Raw genomic sequence first — 15,982 nt, 5'->3', positions numbered from 1 at the left:
AGTCTTAACCTAGATATTAAGCAGCTTACTGCAATTGCTTATTTTACTTCTTTCAATATATTGGGACAGAACTGATTTCTGAGAATGAACTCTTGAAAATTCAGGTTGAAAAAAAAACGGTTGGAAATTCTGTGGGGAAAAACACACTGGATGCTAAATATTTAGCGGAATTGTCTGTTGCTTTTTTTTTTTTTTTTTTAAATCTGTTACCGCTTTGTTTTCTTATCAAAATGTTCAAAAATTTCATTTCAAAAAAGGCGAAACCAGACCCGGGACATTGATTCAGTAACATGATCTTCTTTCAAGCATCACAAATTCAGGCTCAGATTCTGATTTAACTCCATATCTGACTTTTCTAACCATTAATCTTTCAATAAAAAAATAGCATGTACGTTTAAAGGAAAATAGTATAGCAAAATTAGTGAACTATTTAACATTAGGAATGCAATTAAACGCAAAGCGTGAAACAGAACCAACAGAACGATCATGTGATGCCGGCGTTATGTAACATCTATTGTGTATAGAAAAACATCTGAGGAGAGAAGATGAGACAAGAGGAAGGATATGCCTCAAGGAATCAAGCTGAATCATAGCACAAATCCAAACTGCACTCAACAAACTGGCCACAGCATCTAAAGTGACTCGTTTATTCCTGAATCCGACGCACATTTTTTCCTTAGGCTGGGGCCTTTGTGGTTTCCATGGGAAGTTTATGTGAGACACCAGGATCTCTCACTGCCCACAGATGAGTTTCTCATGTGTTTCGTTCTGCAGGAATATTCTAGCACTCTGGTCAGTACCTCTCTCAAACCTCAGCCGAGCTTCCACCTTGAAAAAAAAAAAAAAAGAACACACCCCTACTGGACGTCTATAGTCTTCAGATTCTGTGTGAAAATGACCCAATGAGTGGGGAATCCCGGGGCACCCTCGGTGATGCCGACACTCGAGAATGACATTTCTTTCATCGGAGGTTTAGCTCTGCTCAAAGGAAGCCATTGTGCTCCTCAGAGAGAATTTCAATTACACGATGCCGCATGGGGGAGTTAAATGAGGCAGGTTGCTATAGGGTTTACTTAGGCTCCATGCCATGCTCTCAGTCCGTCCCTGAAAAAGTAAGTGCACGCTGTCAATGTTCTCCATTCTGCCGCGCTCTTGAAAGGCGCTCAAAAGGGGAAAGAGGCCTAGCTGGAAGGGTGCCGGCCCTTAAAATGCTGGAAGATTCCTTCATCTCCTCACAGGGGAGCTTTGGAGGTCACTGCAGAGGCTGTTTTTTGTTTTGTTTTTTTTGTTTTGTTTTTTGTTTTGTTTTTTACAAAAAATGCTAATGCCGTAAAACAAAAATGTTGCCGTTACTAAGAAGGTATTAAAGCTAGTGAAGAATGGTTAGCATTATCGAATCTGAGCAAACAGGTCCCGCCTAGCTCCTATTCAACTCTCGTTGCCCACATTAGCATTTTTGGTGTCAAGGATTACTTTAAGTGTTCTCCACAACTTAGTACCCTAAGATAAGTCCCCTCGACTATTCTCAGCCATAACAATTGAAGTGTTCAACCACCGAATTCTGCTTTACTGATCGGGATACGCCTAAGTGCTTTGGCACAGTCTCTAGTAAAGATAAATAATAGCAGTACTCAGGAACTCTTCAGCTAATTGGCTACATGGTTAATTAAAAATGTTAAGCTGTTAAGAGTAGAGTTTTCTACTTGCAAGAGATGACATTTATTAATCTGTTCTGTGGTATAATATAAACATCTGTTGACATTTTAGCTTTGTAATTAATATACCGCAGTAGGAATAAATGACACAATAATTAATTACCATCTAGGCATTAATTAACAATCTACATCCTTCATTTTTTTTTCATCGTTCATCTTCAGTAAGTGCTTTATCATGACCAGTGATGTGTCGGATCTGGAGCCTGTCCCAGGAACACTGGACGCAAGGTGGGAATACACCCTGGTTAAGACGCCAAGTCCATCTCACACAAACTGATTCAGACTTAGGGGTAGTTTGGGGTAAACGATCCAACGGCATGCTTAAGGGAGGCCGGAGGAAACCGAAGAACCAAGAGGAAACCCACACGAGGAAAATATGAGAAACTCCTCACAGCTCAGGATGGAACCAGGAGCTCTGGAGCTGTGATGTGCCGATGCTAAGAGAAGAAATATATGAAACAGTATGCTGGTGTTTTCCCAACAGAGAACGTTCAATATTTAAACGGTTCTAAGAAAGTTAGGCTCAAACATTGACTGAAAATGTCTGCTTTAATAATGGTCTGAACATTTCTTCCTTATGTGAAAAAAAATATCTCAATTTCACATGTGATTATGTAAATATTCGGTGATTATTTGATCCCAGTATCAGTGATTACAGTAGTTTGTGTAAAACATGTTTTAAAAAAATGCAGTTAAGCATGCTATGGCCTGAAATTGCCATAGAATCTCAACACGTGACATGATTGAATAATATGTGAGAAATAATATCACGTGTCCGATATGTGAATAAAAAAGATATGATGAATTGTGTAAAAAAAAAAAAAAAAAAAATTCACATGTGAAAAGAAATGAATTGTGTAAATATATGAAAATAAAACGAACATTCTTTTTTCAGAATTGCATTTGAAAACGAACGAATCTGTATGTGAAGAGAAATGAATTGTGTGGGGGGGGGAAATCACATGTGAGATATGAATCATTTAAAAAAAACAAATAAATGAATTGTGTGAAAACCATCTGAAAATAAATGGATTGTGTGAACAAAAAATAATCATGTGAAAATAACTGAATCAATGTGAGAAAAAAATGTCAATGTAAATGAATCATTAAAAAAAAAATTAATAAAGTCTAGGAAAATAAATGAATCGTGAAAAAATCAGGTGATAATAAATTAACCAATGTGAGAAATTGTGAATATACTGTAAATGAATCATGTAAACAAAACCTCATAAAATAAATGGATTGTGAAAAAAAAACGTGAAAATAAATGAATCATGTAAAGAATCAAATGTGAAAATAAATGAACTATGTAGAAAAAAAATCACGTGAAATAAATGAATAATTAAAAAAAAAAAACAGGTGAAAATAAATACAATTATGTAAAGAATCAAATGTTAAAAAAGAGCCATGTGGGGGTAAAATGTGAAAAGGATTCATTTGGGGAAAAATGAATGGAAAATAAATGAATTGGGTGAAAATGAATGATTCACATAAAGAATCAAATGTGAAAATGAGTGATGTGGACAGAAATCACAAGTGAAAAGAAATGAATCTTTTTTTTTTTTTTTTAAAGGTGAAAATAAATAAAATGATGTAAAGAATCAAATGTGAAAAAAGAGCCATGTGGGGGGAAAAATGTGAAAATAAATAGAATTAACGAGTGGAAAATAAATGAATCATGTAAAAGTCAGGTGAAAATAAATGAATTATGCGAATCAAAGAATCAAATGTGAAATTCATCATGAAAAATTCTACTTGTAAAAAACTTATTAATCGTAAAAATGAGGTGAAAACAAACACATGAAGGTAAGTGAATCACTGTAGAAAAAAATGTGAAAAATAAATGATTCATGGGGAAAAACCATGTGAAAATAACTGAATGGTATAATAATCATTTGAAAATAAATGAGTCGTGTAAAATTCATGTGAAAAAATAATCATGTGAGGAATTGAATCGTTTGGAGAAATCATATGTGAAAATAAATGAATCGGTAAAAAAAAAAAATAGTGAATAAATAAACTGTATGGAAAAAAATTGAAAAATAACATGAAGTCTGAAGTGTCTAAACACCAAATGAGAATCATGTGATTATTCAGACATGAAGTTTGTGTGTCTTTTCTGAAAGGGCAGTTAGACACGAACATTAGAACATTTAGTGTTAATGTTCCTACAACTGGAACATTTTATAAACTTGACAAATAGAACATTCTAGAAACCCAAAGTCCACAGAACCTCTGCTTTAAAAAAAAAAAAAAAGAAAGAAAATAATGTAAAACTGCTCCTCAACAGTGAACTGGGTCACCAGCATGTCCTTCCTATTCACTACAGTGTCCAACATCTGTTGTTTAGATTTGGCTCGGCAGGTACGGGTCTCACCTTGCCCCGGTCTGAGCTCCAGGAAAAAAATAGCCTCAGGTGAAAATGTCAGCAAATCCTTCGTTCCCATTCCCAGAATGCCCCAGCAGAAATGATTGATGTCATCAGGGAGAGCGAAAGCAAAACTGTGGCTGGTGTGATTATGCCGTTCCCTGAGCTGGATAAATCAAGCACGGAGACAGACGGATGACAGACAGCCCTCGCATGCTGAGCAAAGGTCACAAGGCAGGGGTGGAAAACACAGCCAAACTCTTTGACTCCATCCTGAGAGCAGTTTTTGCTTATAGAGGAGGAGGAGTTCCGTGGAGAACGATTTCCCATACACCTTGGGAAGTGTGTCGTTGTGGACCACACAGGAAGTGTAAAGAGCTTCACCACCTGCTGCCTCGTCCTCCTTCGTTGCTGCATCAGCACTGTCATGTACAAAATGTAATATTACACTGCACTCTGTTTGACTTTATTCATTTTTATCCTGGTCAGGGTCATCATTAATCTGGAGCCGATTCCCGGGAAACACTGGGTGTGAGACGGGAATACACCCCGGAGTGATAGGGAGTCAGTCCTTCACATAACACTATGGGAATTCTTTTATAGACATGAAACTATACCATCATTTTATCCATAGAGCGGCAGATAATTTTCTTCTTTCTAGAAATAAAAACACTTAAAATGATCAAAATTGTCTGCCAGGAGAACAAAACTATTTGAAGCTTAAAATTATTTTTTTTTTAAAAAGCGCCTAGAAATAGGTTTAATAATCTTATATTTGGTTTATTCGGTTTATTATTATTATTACATTCAATATACTGTATATATTTTTTAACTTGATGTCATTTTTTTTTTTTTCCAGCGTAGCATTTTTGGAAGGAGTCTCCAGTGTCAGTGTTTTGTAACAGTCAGAGGTACAGGGTTCCCACTCTAAGTCAAATGCAAAAATTCCCTGACATTTCCCTGACCAAAATTTAGAATTTCCATGACCTACTGTATCGTGTCAACGTGTCACGTTCAGCAAATGAGCACGTTGTAACAAAAAGAAAAAAGACGAGACTTTCTTCACACACACACATACATTATATATACACATTATATATATATTATATATACATTATATATATACATATATTATATATACATTATATACACGTATTATTTATACACATTATATATATACATATATATATCAAATTTTAGCTAATAAATTTGACAAATTTACAAACAAAATTCCCTGATATTCCCTGACTTTAACCTCAAAATGATAAAATTCCCTGACTTTCCATGACTGCAATAGGCTTTATTAAAATTCCATGACATTCCAGAAATTCCATGACCCGTGGGAGCCCTAGATGGAGGTGAAGTTGGAACTTTACGTTTTCCGACGCAGGAAATCCGTCACGATGCTTTGCGTTTTCACAGGTATAATATGACTACTATGACTTAAGTAGCAAACAGGAACTAATTTGTTTCGCAGACATACCACAACATTAAATGTAACTGTAAACGGATAAAAGTACATGTTCTTTTTAAGTAAATAAAAAAAAAGCCGTTATTGGCAAACCGTTGTTGTATAAGATGAATAAAAAACTTCAGGAAGTGCTGCTACAGAAAACTAATCAGCTTCAGGGTGGTAAGAGTTACGCCGCTTCATGTCAAGCTATATCACACCATCACACTCCTAATATATTTTATTTCTTTCATATATATATATATGTCATATATAGAGTCTAAATACATTGGAAGAGGTTTCTTGAGAAGCAGGATATTTTGAATGTAAGTCCTTCATCACCTGCACAAACAAAGTGTATCTGAAGCTTGAGGAGATGAAACCAATTCATACGCAAGTTTTACCCTGACAGAACTGAATGAGTAATGACTCCTGCAATTAACGTTAGCGGTGTTGAACGAGTAGACGTGTTCCTAGCCGAAGTTACATTCCTACACCAAACACGCCGACCGAGAGAGTGAATACATATACATGTGTCATACAGACAGAAATAACTACTTTTGAAATATGCCGTCTCAGGAGGGGCGTATAAATAAATGCTCTCCAGGCCCAGACAGGTGTCCTCACAGCTGGAGACCGCAGGCTGCATGCCTGAAAGATAGATTTGCTGCTCAACCTGGCTACCAAGCCAACAGCCGCTCGCAATTTACGGGTCGCAGTATGTTTCCATTTCACTTTAAATCAGAGTGACCCTCGGCTATTTATAGGCTGTGTATGTGGACGTTCGATGTGTGTGTGTGTGTGTGCGTGATGCTGGGTATGTTTGAGGATCACTGCTTCAACATGCAAATACGCACCGAAATCTGCTGTATCACTTCAAAGCTTGTTTCATTCACACCCCTTAACGTTCTGCTTCAGATTTGATCCACATGCCATGCATCGCAGCTCTGGAATCCACCAACCTAGCGCTCACGATCAAAGCCTAAAGTTTGAGCTGACAAAATTATCGAACGGCTTCGCCAGCCAAATTGCATTTGACCACTTGCGTAAATATTTTCGCTGTAAGATCGTGCTGTTCTTGGAGGCTCTGAAGCGCTTCCACGTTCTGTATATGTACTGTAGATGAGTCAAATGCCGTCGAATGACTTATGATTGTTCCACTGAACGTGCCGCAGTGTTTCAGGGTCTTATATTACTACACAGGGTTTAACACCCTGGCTAAATCTCTAACACCTCAGCCTACAGGCAACAACGTACTGGACAAACTCCATTACAAACAACATCCACATGTACACGACGTAGATATGGTGGACCTTGGGCGCACACATTATCGACAGATTCAGGCAGGCTCAAAAAAAGAGGCAACATCATCATTTCAGTGTGGAAAATCTGATGATATTTTAGGTCATATTTACGCAGATATATAGAAAATTCTAACGGGTTCACAAACTTTCAAGCAGCACTGTGCTGTATAGGTGCTTCTGGGCCAATTGTCATATTTTTTTTCCAACATAGAGATTTTGCTATATGCAAAAATTGGACAAAATATATATATGAAAATGAATAATTCTGATGTAAATATTCTCTAATAACTTGTTTGCATACTCATGTATAACTGCCTCTGTCTTCTAAGCAGCTTTTGAATCCTCCCAGTTGTAATAATTGTAATAACTCCCCTTGCCATCACTCATAGCCGTCTTGTCCAACCATCCATCCATCTTCTATACCGCTTATCCTTTTTCCGAGTCACGGGGAACCTGGAGCCTATCCCAGGGAGCATGGGGCACAAGGCGGGGTACACCCTGGACAGGGTGCTAATCCATCGCAGGGCACAAACACATACACACTCACACACCCATTCATACACTACGGACACTTTGGACACGCCAATCAGCCTACCATGCATGTCTTTGGACTGGGGGAGGAAACCGGAGTACCCGGAGGAAACCCCCGCAGGAGAACATGCAAACTCCACACACACAGGGCCACGGTGGGAATCGAACCCCCGACCCTGGAGGTGTGAGGCGAACTTGCTAACCACGAAGCCACCGTGCACCCCTGTCTTGTTGTATGATAAATATTTTTTAAATAATAAATCTTTATTTTAAAAACCATGTCATTGAGCATTAGCTCTGTTCACTGTACCTTGACTCATGAGCAAAGTGTAGCGAGCAAGGCGAAAGGAGGCGCCCTTGTCATAGTACTCAGTGCTCGCAGAACTGAACTGCTCTCACACACGGCAGTTTCTCCGCACTCTCACCTCACTGCTCCGCACTCACAAATTCCTTGGTACGTGAGCAATTCGTGGCACCTTGCGCTCATTCTTAATGACCACACTAAATGATAATGCTTTGCATGCTCAGGTTCACCATCCTTACGCTCTCTATTAAAGATAAGCCAAAAGATGTTTAACAGGTTACTTGTAACTTAAAAAGACGTTATATTTTCTCCTCTTATTTTGATTTGGAAGCCGTTTATGTTTGGTTTTTTTTAATCTACAAATGCTTAATGAGTCACTGATTTACACCCATACATACATACGTAAACTTTTAACACCAGACCGAGGCCCTGTTTACACTAGTGTGTCCACACTGGTGTTTACGCTGTGTTTCAGAAGCGATCTACGTCCACACTACACGACCGAATATGCATGTCACATGACCATTCATGCACACTGGGTATGCACATACAAGTGTAAACAGGAAGTTGGTTGCTAGTCCAAACCGGCGGTCCGTGTAGGGCTTACGCCACTTGAAATCGCTCTAATCGTAGCTCGCCTTTTGGGCATGTAGGCAGCTGCAGTGTTATAAAATACAGAATTGAACTGCACAATGGCTGCTAAGAATGACGACAAAGCCAGCAAAGCTTGCAGTTCAGTCTCCGTGTTGTTGTGTATATGATCAAGGTAGCGTAATGGTCATGTGGTAGGGGCTTGACGAATCATGGAAGGCTAAGCAATGATCCAGAAGACCCAATGAGAGGGCGAATGTGGGCGGAGCCACGCCTTCCTTTCTAAAAGTCTTCGTTTTGGTCTGTTTACACTGAAACACGAGCCCGGAGTTTTCAAACTAAAACGGGGTCTCCGGCGTTTCAGAAAGTCTCCGTTTTCGAGGGTCGAGAACGCCGGAGTAGTGTAGACGACAGGCGTAACCGTAGCAACAGTTATGCGTTTTAAAACGAAAACGCACTCGTGTAAACAGGGCCTTACACACACGGTGCAAGCTTGTTTAATATTCCTAAGTAGTAAGTAAACACTTGACATAAGGAAGCTTTTCACCCGGCTTGAGAAAGCAAACGTTAATTCAGAGTGGACACGGCGCATGAAAAAGATCCTTCAGAAGAATCCTTCACACCGCACCGTATCCATTTTCAAATGGTCACCTTTGGCCCTTGCCAGCACACATGTGAGCACCACACACACACACACACACACACACACACACACAAACGTAATAGTGAGTCTGTCGCATGACTGTGTCTTCTGAGAATGCGGTCTTGTGCAAAACTGAACGTTTATTATAACAAGGGCTAGGATTCAGTCTAATGAAACCTTTAATGATCTATAAATAAGGTCAACTGGAGCCGGCGTTTAAGAACAGGGCCGTCTGAGAGATGATTGAGAACTTCTGTTAGCACTTCAGACTGTTGTTCTAACTTCTCTGAGTGACACAGGGACGACAGCAGCTCGCTGTCACGTTACTCGCTTTGCGTCTGAATTGTAAACTTTGAAATGATTCATTGTCTGGCGTTCATGTAAAGAAAGAACGCCATTATATCAACGCTATTATATCAGTTTGTTAATAGCGTTGTTAAGCGTTGCCATGAGAAGGCAGTAGCTCTGACACAGCAAACGACTGCGGTGGCCATCTTGAGAATGCATAGTTAACAGCAGTTATAAATCAGCCTCAAGGCATGTTGGGTGTCCATTCATCCATCCATGTTCTGTACCACTTATCCTATACAGTGTTGTGGAGAGCCTGGAACCAATCCCAGGGGACTCAAGGGGCACAAGGCAGGGGGGCACCCTAGATTGGGTGGCAACCCATTGCAGGGCACAATCACACACACATTCACACACTTGAACAATTTGGAAATGCAAATCAGCCTACAGCACATGTCTTTGGACTGGTGGAGAAAACAAGAGTACCGGAGGAAACCCACAAAGCATGGGGAGAACATACAAACTCCACGCACACAGGGCGGAGCTGTGAGGCATGTCCTAACTACCAAGCCAGTCAGGTGTCCATTTGCTTCTTTCATTTTGGACTGGAGTGCCAAGGGTAATATGTGTGGCACGCTGGGAAAACATTTGATTTTGACATTGTCAACAATTAAAAAAAAATAAATATTCTACTTATATAGTTCTGAGAAATGTAATATTTGGTATTTATACAGCTTTTGTTTATGTTCACTATGGCATGTAAGCAATAGTGAGGTCAAAGTTGAGACGTACTGCATTAGCAAAGGACATTGGATTATTTTTTTTTCAAGCTGTGCTTTGGCAGAAAATCTAGGCAAGGTTAGAAATATAAAATAATAATAATAATAATAATAATAATAATAATAATAATAATAATAATAATAATAATAATAATAATAATAATAATGCAACTACAAAGTTGTAATTACGAGTGGGGAAACTTTCTTTCAGAGTTTCCGAGTTGATGGCGTGCCAGTAAGAAAACACGGTGGAACTAATGGATGCGATGTCTGTAGTTGAAGGTAAATTTGTTGAAATTGAATGTTTACTCGTCTCAGAGGCAGACTTCTGGGGAACATGAGAGCACAATAAATGTATAGTTTCTTGAAGTAGAGGTGTCAGAGTGTGTTATTGCCAGATATTTTACTCAAAATCCCTAACATCTGACAGGTTTTCCCCTGAACCCTTCACGTTTAGATCTCAACAAAAAACTTTTCCATGAATTTCTGCCTCAAACCCGGTGCGTTATTTTGATTCTAATCAATAAACAAGAACAAATCTTCATAACATAGCTGAACATAATGGATGCGGCCATCTCGCTAATGACTACAATTATGTAAATTTAATGAAAGTTTTCTTGATAGAACAATAGGGTAGATCATAACGATCTTTCATTTGTATCGGAATTAATGCGTACCGTACAAAGATACTGACAAGATCTGCTTCATCCTGGAAGCTTCTGCTCATCAGTATTGGGGTGTAACCGCAGAACACTCTGCCATCCATTATACCGAGACAGTGAGAGAGAAAGAAGTAGAGAGAGCAAGCGAGAACCGCATAAAGACTAATTTCCACCACCTGTGCTCCGGAGCTGTGCACATTCTTTCTGTGTGACACGCGGCGCTCAGATAATTCCTGCTATGCAAATGTTTTTTGTTAAAAAACGAAATTAGCATCCTTGGATTGCAGGAACCTGGATGGAACAAGAAAAGAAGTTTCAAAGGGGGAAGAAAAGAGAAGCGAAATGAATGATGGAGTCTTCTTGCATAGCCACCTTTTCCCTATTACACATAAGCATGGGCTTGATAATTAAAGTCATGCACTGATGGGATCTGGCACTTATTCTGCCACCGTGCAGCTTGTTTGCACTCTGTCATTTTAGCACTTTGGAAGTGTTTGTGTGGTTGAGCTACAGTTAAAATGGATGAGGGTTTTGTGGTGGTCGGTAATGAAACCTGGACTGATATTGTAGGAGTCGGGGAGGAAAAGTATAAATGGCTAATGTGATCTGGCCTTGTTTTCTATCTAATGCGTCGAGAAGTGTATCCCAGCTGTTCGGTTTCAGTCTCCAGACATACGGCAGACTGTGACCTTGAGCTCAGAGTGGCGATTTATACAGTATAACGTTGATCTTGGAGCTATGCCTGATCCTTCTTCCTGCCTGCGAGACACAAGCTTTATAGATCCACTACGCCCATTAAGTACAAGGAGATATGCTATTCCTACATGATTTACAGCAGTAGAATTTATAACTGAAAAATCTGCTATTTTCTTTATATTATGGCAGCGGGCCACACGGTGGCTTAGTGGTTAGCACGTTCGCCTCACACCTCCAGGTTCGATTCTCGTGTGCTGCGGGGGTTTCCTCCGGGTACTCCGGTTTCCTTCCCCAGTCCAAAGATTATTAAAGCTGATTGGCGTGTCCAAACTGTCCATAGTGTATGAATGCGTGTGTGATTGTGTATGTGAAGGACTGCCACATTATCCAGAGTGAAATCCTCCGTGTACCCCACGCTCCCTGGGATAGACTCCAGGTTCCCTGCAACCCTGTAGGATAAGCAGTATAGAAAATGGATGGATCATGGCAGTGCCAAATCCTTGATTCTGATTGGTCCTATTAGTTTTCTATAACAGCAGCTCTAACAATAGTTTGCTGATATTGTTGCTATTATTTCTGCTATTGCTAAGTGTTATATTAATGCACTCGTTTCTGTAGTAACAAATAATACACAGACTTGTATGGTGGATGCCCCACTTAAATATATATATTTTTTTTAAATGTAGTCATTAATATGATGACATTTATGTAACATTTTTGGAAGGAGTCTCTAGTGTTTTTTCCACCACAGGGACGAAGGATTTTGCACGTTAATATTTTTTTATTTATTTTTTTGTCTTATTAACGCCAAGAGTGAGAAAAAATAGAGGGTGGTCAGATAACGAACTTGTTACATGGACTTCCTGCAGCATTAAACACAGCTATAAATGGATTAAAAAAAAGTGGTGACTTTCCAATAACACCAAATCCCAAAGTGTTTACATCTTTATTTATCCAACAGAGACGTATTCTATGGCATGTTATTGGTATGTGATGCGTTTTTAGGTTGTTAAAATGGTATCAAATATGTTTTTATAGACATTGTATTTTTTGGTTCAAGGAAAGAAAGAAAAAATGGCCGCACTCCTTAAAGTCTTGTGGAAAGTTCTAGGAGACAAAGGGCTTTCCAGCAGTTGGGTTGCGTGTCTCGAAATCAATATGCTACATTTCAGATGTATAAAATGAGGTTATAGAGTAAAAACAAATGGCATTGTGGTTCTCAGAATGAGGAGGATAATGTTTTGCTTGTCTGCTTTTATTGATCAGAAATGATCTCAATTCCTAACCAATAAATGTCAGAGCCACTTGGAGCGGGACTTCAATAAAGTCACTCGTTCACACGAAGGAATCTGAAGGAATCTCTGCAGATCCGATTTTCTTCAGAGAGGACAACCAGCAACATGTGTTTTCCTTCCTAAGTATTTCTGTGGTATTATTGTTTTCTTTGACTTTCCACGTTGCGTCTACCCTTACAATAACAAAAGGGGCATTCTTGGGAAGATGAATGGGAACGTGTTCTCGCTGGACCAGTGCCATTACATGGCGATTTGTTTCTGATTTTTCGTAAATCTTAAGTGAAATGTAGAATTAAACTCTGCGAAGCTGGAAAGAAATAATCCGATATAGACATGGACCAATTGGCCTTTTCGCAAGACTGCAGTCTGATGGTGTCTCTGGAACCATTCAACCCTTGCTCTGAATTATGTACAATTCTGTAAAGATGCTTCAGGATTTACAGCACTGAGACAAGTACAGAGCGCGGTGGGACCGCATTCTCGTCCGGGCCTCAGGCCACCACTGGAACACAGATTTACAACATCAGTGACATACCTGATTACTTTCGGACACCGAGGAGAATTGGGCAGTGTTTTCCCCTCTGCCTGTCCATCTTTTACAGCAGGGTTGGACAGTAGATGAACAGTCTCATCTGTTCCCACATGCAAGAAGAGAGTCTAGGTCTGAATATGGGTCTGTATGTCTTGTTTCAGCAAGGCAAACTGATGGACACCGATAGTAGAACCAACATAGACAAGTCCAGCTTGATGAATAACAGGGAAAGCTGACGGGAAAGACATTTTTAGGGAGGACAAATATTGCATATCCTAGCCATGTCTATAGAAACATGAGGAAGCCTGCGGAAGCCTCTCGACTCCTTTCTTCTTATGACAAAGCCTTCCGTACTATACTTTTACAGCCAAACCATGGACACATGGAAGGAATCCAAACCCAGCGCACCCTGTGTAAAAGACAGTCAGTCCCCATTGACCTCACACGGGCATGTAGATTTCCTGAATATCATTCAGACTTGCAGCAAACGACACACATTTCCACTCGTTTCACAATTGCAAGTCCAGACAAAACAACCTGTCAGACAAATACGTTCGAGATGTTTGAGTAGCAACAACGTTGTAGGAGGTCTAGGATGGAAGTGGACAGCGAGTCTTTTTTTTTTGTCAGTTCTTAAAAAGGGGTTCTTAAAGTTTCCTTCCATATCGTGCAGAGATCAAAAACCACAGATCCAAGTTTACATAACAGGAGGAGAAGAAATGCTTAATGAATCCAGCAGGCCTCAAAATATTCCTTCTCTCCACCCATCCTTTGGCATTCTTTCTAGTGTCTCTGCCTGCCTCCCTTCCTCGAAAGGACACATAAAGTCTCATGGCCTTTGCATTTGACGCAAAGTTCATCTTAGTGACATAAACCAGATGGACACTCCATATTGTGGTTTCTCACAGCCCACATGGCTGCTTCCTCCACCCAGGGTCTGCTTGCTGGCAACTGGGAGGCGACTCGGTCTCATTTGTCTCCTTGAAACTCGGATGGGACTTTTGGTGAAAGGGACGGCTTAGCGAGATTGATGATGCGTGGCCAATTACTGGCTTAGCCTCTGAGTTTCAAAAAGAAAGAAGGAGCTTTAGATGTAAACATACTTTAGGCTGTGATGAAGGAAGGGAATACCTATGGGGCAATGAAGTAGAAGTGCCTACACAGAGTTCTCCATCGGATGATATCCAGGATTGACGTTCCTGCAATCTGTTCCCAAAATGCTGATCTGGGATATGGTTGATGTTGATGTATCAGCACACTTTTTGTTATTTCCTTCACTGGTTTGGTCAAGGGTTGGTGGAACATCTTTACGATTAGTTTAAATTCCTTGGAGCAGTTGCAGATGGGTTTTTGTTGTTTTTTTTCCTACCGAATCTCTGAAGATCTAGACAATCCCTTTAACCAATTCCATTCAGTTGGCTGATCCCAGTATTCTGCTCTGGTGCCATCCGGGTGCGAAGGGAGGGGGATTTGGGACGCTCGGCGGTTGACAGGCATTTGGGGCGCCAGCCTGTAACTTGTTAACCAAACTCTGACAACAAGAATGTTGCCCTTGAAAATCAATTATAAACATAGGAGTGTCACCACAACTGTTCCTGGCACTGTCTGTCTAGGCATGCCTTTTTGACCCCCCCTCCCCTCTCTCTCTCTCTCTCTCTCTCTCTCTCTCTCTTTCTCTCTCTCAACTGCTGCAGTTCATATGGCTATCACTCCAAGAATTAATTCTCCTGCTGAAACCCACCAGGACACAGCACGTAAATCAGCAAGGGTGATGACAGGTCATGGTGCCTTCGCTTGTTGCGGACGGTCAGTTTATGGGAGCAGTTGTGTAGTTTTTCATTGTGACTGCTTAGCACTATCCGCCTGTGCCGGACCGTAATAAAAAATGCCACTGCCAAACTTTAAGAGGAATGCAGAGCCTGGTTCACTCTTAGTGATGTCTATTAATGGCACTTCAGACTTCAACTGGTACAACCCAGCGCCTGGAGTTACTCTCAATTGTTTCAGTATGTCACCTTTACACAACCTTTACACCAGTGCCCGAGTCTGGTGTTTACATTAAAAAGTAAAGGCAAATTCCAGGCAGACGAGATCTGTTTCTTTTTTTTTCTCTCTCTCTCTCTCTTTGCACTGAACTAATTTCTCTGCAACTCAGAAAACTGCAGAGAATTTAAACATGGACTTGGACATCAGTCCCACTAACAAGCACTTTTCCCATTCGGCAAGGACTGTGGTTTTTCATCTTTTATGAAAGTGAAGGTCATTTCGAAAGTTCAAAGTGAAAACACACTTAGAAGCTGAGCTGCTGGTGGATTTACCTGATGTGTGAAGTTTCTCACTCAGCCAGTAAAACTAAAAAAAAAAAATGAAAGCGATATTGCTTACAGAGTTTGTATAGTTCATATCAGCAACTTTTATACATCTATACTATGTAAATCCATGCTTTATTTTTTAGACTTTTATCTTAATGTTGTATTTTGTCAGCTACAGATTTTTCTTTTAAAACTCCCCAAATACAGCATCCATCCAAAGCTTATCCTTTTCAGGGTCACGGGAGCCTATCCCAGGGAGCATCGGGCACAAGGCGGGGTACACCCTGGACAGGGTGCCAATCCATCGCAGGGCACAATCACATACACACTCACACACCCATTCATACACTATGGACACTTTAAACACGCCAATCAGCCTACCATGCATCTCTTTGGACTGGGGGAGGAAACCGGAGTACCCGGAGGAAACCCCCGCAGCACAGAGAGAACATGCAAACTCCGCACACATAGAGCCACGGTGGGAATCGAACCCCCGACTCTGAAGGCGTGAG

Source organism: Ictalurus punctatus, chromosome 13 (assembly GCF_001660625.3).
Source record: "Ictalurus punctatus breed USDA103 chromosome 13, Coco_2.0, whole genome shotgun sequence".
Lineage (NCBI taxonomy): Eukaryota > Metazoa > Chordata > Actinopteri > Siluriformes > Ictaluridae > Ictalurus > Ictalurus punctatus.
The sequence above is the reverse complement of the archived record's forward strand: the minus strand, read 5'-3'. Positions refer to the sequence as shown.